At 48.6% G+C, this 5,912-nt stretch overlaps 1 long non-coding RNA gene across 1 annotated transcript; it reads left to right on the top strand.

The window, feature by feature from the left end:
* Positions 1-1,692: 1,692 nt before the first annotated feature.
* Positions 1,693-4,748, top strand: LOC143841864 (uncharacterized). Its single transcript, XR_013232908.1, has 2 exons — positions 1,693-2,542; positions 4,485-4,748. It is a non-coding gene; the product is annotated as an uncharacterized LOC143841864 (long non-coding RNA).
* Positions 4,749-5,912: the final 1,164 nt, after the last annotated feature.

Here is a 5,912-nt window from a genome sequence, read left to right as displayed (position 1 = left end):
TGAAACCTGAGTGGTGACCGTTGGCCTTGGCTAATCCTTGCTTTGGGTTGGATTTCCTAGCCGCTATATTGTAACCATACAATACCTCAAAGGCCCTTCCATGGTACTGTGATGGGGGGGGGTCAAAACGGCGGCTGGGAAGAGCCCACCCATACTGTGAAAGAAAAAGGGGGGTTGATTTTTTTTAAACCCTCTACCATTATTTGGGCAGATGGACCAACCCCCTCCCAAAATGGCCAGAGGTGGGCTTGAGGGGCATGGGGTCCTGGCCATTTCAACCTTTGCCACCTGAGGCTGCTTTCCATTCTGTGGGAAAGACAGGGAGGTGTGGCTAGCTGACATCACTTCCTGGTGCCTCAAAGCCTGAAACATATTCCAGCAGTATCCCCATGGTCAAAAGATTGAAAAAAGCTGTCTAACGAGCCTCATGCAATGAAACTTCATGGAGGTTTTAACTGGGAAAAGTCTAGTAGTTGTGGGTTGATTTTACTCCCTACATAGATGGAACTAAGAAGCAGGAGGTAAATGTCAAGTTACTCCCCCCCCCATACATCTGTGCCATCAACTTAGAACAATCTCAGCATTCAGGGTTACAAGCCATTGGCTAATGACTACCTCTGCTTAGCAACCATGGCGGTTTCCCATCCAGGCCATGTCCAGAGGCAACCCTCCTTACCTTCTGAAATATGACAAAATCCGGCTGGCCAGGGCAACTCAAAGGAGAGCCCCCCCCCACCCCCAGTAAATGAGCAAGAAGCAATGTTCAGCAGTCCCAAAAAGGATTCACGAAAAGAAAGTAGCTTCGTCTGAGCCTCAGCAACGTGAAACTGCAAAGAATTGAATGTCTCCGTTCCTTCCCAGTGCAATTAGGGAGAAATGATCTGCATGTCCAGGAATTTCAACCACAGCCGAAGACGCCGGAGCGCCAGCCCCGCCATTGCAGAAGGTGGCCACTGGGCTTCTTTGATGGAAGACCCTTCTCTCGTGCCCCTTTCTAATATGAGATAGTTTTCGAGCCAATGCCCTTCCCCACTCAGTGCCCATAAATCAGGGGTAGTCAACCTGTGGTCTTCCAGATGTCCATGGACCACAATTCCCATGAGCCCCTGCCAGCAAATGCTGGCAGGGGTTCATGGGAATTGTAGTCCATGGACATCTGGAGGACCACAGGTTGACTATCCCTGCCATAAATGACTTGCCAAAATCAGTCAGGGCACATGGCGTGGGGCAGAGTTTTGGAAGAGGGAGAGAAGCAGCTCTCTCTCTCTTTCCCCTCCCCTCTCTCTGGCAGGCAATCGAAGCCAGCCGAGCTCCCAGGGAGAGATTTTATTAAACAAACCCGCAGCCTCTGACTGATTTCCACTGCTGGTGGCCAACACGCCAGGCTTCGAAAGCCCAGGGCATCTCGAGACAGAGAGTTCTGTGGCAGGAACAGTCATTTCAATTGTCGGCTGCTCCCCAAAACGGGAGTACATAGGGACAAAGAGGAAACCGGCACAATGAGAGGAAGAAAAGGGAGAGGCTAATAATTTTATTTAAAATAAACTTTTTTGCAGGGTGCCCAGGCACAATTGCAGCTCCTCCTCCCAGCCAGGGGCAGAAGCAGAAATCTCTGCCGTGTTATAGCACTGGAAAAGGAACATTCCTAAAGGTGTGTGTGGGGGGGTGGAGATCACAGAGCAGTGATCCAAACATGGGTCAGGAAGCCTCGCCAAGTGGCTCGTGGGCCAGGCCTTTCTAGGGGCCACCCCAGCAAATGGTCATGGTGGTGGGGAACCTTGTACTGCCAGATGGGAAGGGAAGGTATAGCCTGATTTTGTCAGATCGTGGAAGTTAAGCAAGATTAGTATTTGGATGGGAGGCAGCCAGTAGCATACAACCTCTGAAGTCCCTTGTCTTAAAAATCCTCTGGGGTCGCCATAACTTGGCTATGACTTCCCAGCACTTTATGCACATACACACTCCTCCCACCTGCCTTTGCTACAGTTGTCATGCAACCTACAGAGCACTGTGACATCATGCCATTCACTGCATGATCATCAACTGCGAGGGCTCACCCAACAACTGTGGGCAGGTAGGAGGAGACCCAAGCCAGCATCTAGGGTTGCCAGCTCTGGACTGGGAAATACCAGGAGACTTTGGGGGTGAAGCTAGGGTTGGACAGGATTTGGGGCAGGGAAGGAGTAGAATGCTATGGAGACCACCCTCCAAAGCAGCCATTTTCTGCAGGGGAACTGATTTCTGTCGCCTGAAGATGAGCTGTAATACCTGGGGATCCCCAGGTCCCACCAGCATCCGATCAGCCTCTTTGCTTCTCCAGACCACTAAACAGAAACAACACCAAACAGCCTGGGGAACAGTGAGCATCTGGGAGGAACTCCCACACCCTTGGATATTGTCCATTCTAACTAGAAGAATCAAAAGACGCTCCTCGTGGACAAGTAATGGTATCTTTCATTAGAATAGTGAGGGTTGAGGATTCCCCCCCCCCATTGAACGTGACAGAATTTGGAACATGCTGGCTCTTCCTCGGCTGGGAAGTGTAAGTAGGCAGGGACGGGTCAAGCTGCGCCCACAGCAGGGCTGAAAGAAAGGGAGGCGGGGATGAGGCAGGGCTGTGGGCTGGTGAGAAAGTAGCCAAGGTGGTAGCTGCCATTTCCAAATCCCTGCCCTCCTGGACGGAGGGGCAGGTGCCATGTGTCTAGGCTGACAGTAGCTTTAGCTAAGTATGATTTACTTACTGAACCAGGTAAATCTGATTTAGTTAATCTGGGTTTGTGTTTCTTTTAAGGTTGCCAACTGAGCAGTGGCAATGGCTGGAGATACGATGGGGGCAGGGATTTGGGAAGCACCCTCAAGGCATCACTTCCAGCTAAGTACCTGAAAGTGACATCACAACACTCTAGGAATTCCTCAGCCCCTATGGTAAAACCACTGTGATTCCTAAAGCATTGTGCCATCTCTTCTAGATGGACGTGGCATCGAACCTTTGCAGCCCAAGGATGACATCCCTGTGTTTTTCTCATCACCCTAAATGCCCTTCATTTCAGTATAACCATTTTTCAAATGCAGCAGCCGGCTCAATGGATGAGAATCCAGAATATAAAAGCTCATGATGCACATGAAGTCTGAACCAAAGAACCTCAGGGAATAGTATTGCCCATGCTTGGGATCTCCCAACCCAGGCCTCAGTGCCACCTTTGCAGAATGAATTGTTGAAACTTTTCCTAGCAATTCCCCCAATCTCTATGATAAGGCAATGTCACTTACAGTGGTGATGTCATTTCTAGTCACTACAGCTGTGACACTCTAGGAATTTCCCCAGTCTTTATAGTAAGATCATAGAGATTGGGGAAATTCCTAGAGCATCGCAGCTGAGGCGATTGGAAGCAACATCGCCATGTCTCCCATGTTCTCCCTTTGTTCAATTGCTGGAGAAAGGTGAGAGCAGATGGAGCTGGAAGTGGTAGATAAGCGGCATCCCCTGATCTGAAAACATATTTGTCTGTAGCAGCAAAACAGAACAGGAGTCTAGGGGCTCCTTAAAAGACCAGCAAAAGGTAGTCCATCAAAATCAGAGCTCTTTAGTTCCAAAGGCGGCCCTGGCCACCTGTTTTATTTTTCCACGTAAGAATCCTGCTTCATCTCATGTACTGTTTGTACAACATGACTTCATAGGCAGGGAGTGATTTCCCAAATTAACAGCTGGGAGTCCCAGCCGAGGAAATCTACCTATATTACTCGAAGCCGCAAATTAATATTCATGATGGGAGATTGTATTTTTCAGACTTAATTGGCACTTGTTTCCCTGCAATTGAAGAGAAAGGTTGGGAAATTAGTCTGGCTCCAATTATAATTTCAATTTGTTATGTGTTGGGCGGATATGAATCCCTTAGTGGCTGATGCTTTCCAGAGACGAGGAGGGGGGAATACAACGAGGCCTAGCGATCGCTAGGTCTCATCCCCCTTTCTGCAATGCGGTTGCAAGGGTATGTCAGAGCAATTGCAATACATGGCTGGATTGGGGGATAACGTTTTAGAGTGCTTCTTCCCTGGATGGAGAGATAAGAAGGGGGAGGAAAGTGGTGTAGCGATTGGGGTAACTACTCGGACTCCCTCAAAGTATACAGAAGGGGTGGGCTGTACCACTTCCACTTAGGACTTATAACTATGACTTGAAAAGCTCTGGGAGATTCTGAAGGTGGAATTCAGTGAGGTTGTGGCATTATTTGCGAATGACATTCTAGGAATTTCCCGTAATCTCTATGATAAATATTTTGTTTGAAATACGCTGCTTTGGCCTGATAGAAAACAGTGGTGGTTGTGACCGCTGATATTTAGAAATGCATTTTTATAATGACAATAGAGGAGGATCCCTGCTGGCTAGAGGGGAGGAATTATAGCCTGTGGGCTTTCAGGGAAGCTAGGAGAACATTGTTTCTTTTGTCACACAAACTATTTCTTTTACTTTGGGTGTCCCTCAGGTAACTGAACCCAGCGTCTTGTTGGGTCTGCGGACATTCAGAGACCTTGAGCTCGGAGTAAAGATTGGAATCCTGAACACCTGTCAGGGATTTGCCAGTTCCCAGTTTCTGACCAATCAGAAATGGACTTATGGACCTATCACGGGCCTCTGTTAAGAGCCAATCACGTGTCTTGGTGGGGGCCTCAAACATGTATGTAAGTTCGCCAGTTTTGTTTGTCTGCGTTCAGCATTTTTGGTTCCAGTAAAGATTGTTTGGTCATTATCTGTGTCTTACTGAACCCTGGATTTAATATGGGCAATGAGGATAGCCCATATTATGGGATGCTAAGCTAGGGAGGCAGCCCTGACTAGCAACTTAAATCATTACTGTTCCCTGCCTTCCTAGGAGGGACTGGTCCGACCCCACTGACGTGCCCTGCTGACATGAAGAGACACAATGCAAGCTGAAATCATGGCCGCTTGGGGCCACATGGAGGAGTTGGATGCTGAATTTCCCGCCAAATGGGAATTGTGCGGTGTCCACCTTCACTGCTTCCTAGTAGCAAACAGAATCACAGAAGCAGACACAAAGAGAAAGATGCTACTCTGCATCTGCAGGGCAGCTGCCTTGGAATTAACCCAAGATATGATGGCACCAAACAAGATAGAGGAAGTATCATCCATCACCACTATCAACACACTCAAGAGGCACTTTGCTCCATGACTGGGTGACAGGGCTGTGTATCCATCTGGCATTAAATTCTGCTTCTATTCACTCTTCCTTCCCCCAGGAATCTTGGGCTAGTCCCAGTTCTCTCTGAGCTCTCTCAGTCCCACCTGCCTCATGGGGTGTCTGCTGTGGGGAGAGGAAGGAAAATTGATTGCGTGGAGACTCCTCTGAAGTACTAAAAAGCAGGGTAGAAAAAACCAGCTCTTCTAACATCTTTAAAGGTCACCCTTAAATCCCTAGTTTGGGACCTTCATACCTCTCCTTAGATGTTCCTTCCAAGAATGCTTTGTTCTTTATCACATGGTCTACCGGTGGTGTCTCTCCCACTGATGGCTCCCCTGTCTTCCACAAGGGCAAGAACTTTTCCAATAACGGCCCTTGCCAGGTGGAATTCTGAGCCAGAGGACATCTGGGCCCTGCAAGATCTTCTGAGATTCCGTGAGGCCTGGCAGATGGGGTTGTTCCACCAGGCTTTTCACTAAGGATGGTCAAGGCCAGTTTCCTACCACCTCCAACCATAGAATCATAGAATAACATAGTTGGAAGGGACCTCCTGGGTCATTCTAGTCCAACCCCCTGCACTATGCAAGACACTCACATCCCAATCGCTCATCTACTGTAACCTTTGCCTTCACAGAATCAGCCTCTCTGTCTGATGTCTATCCAGCCTCTGATTTAAAATTTCCAAAGATGGAGAATCCACCACCTCCCGAGGAA

This window comes from Paroedura picta, chromosome 7, assembly GCF_049243985.1.
Source record: "Paroedura picta isolate Pp20150507F chromosome 7, Ppicta_v3.0, whole genome shotgun sequence".
In the NCBI taxonomy this organism is placed as follows: Eukaryota; Metazoa; Chordata; class Lepidosauria; order Squamata; family Gekkonidae; genus Paroedura; species Paroedura picta.
Note: the sequence above shows the minus strand (reverse complement) of the source record. Positions and strands in the feature narration are given on the sequence as shown.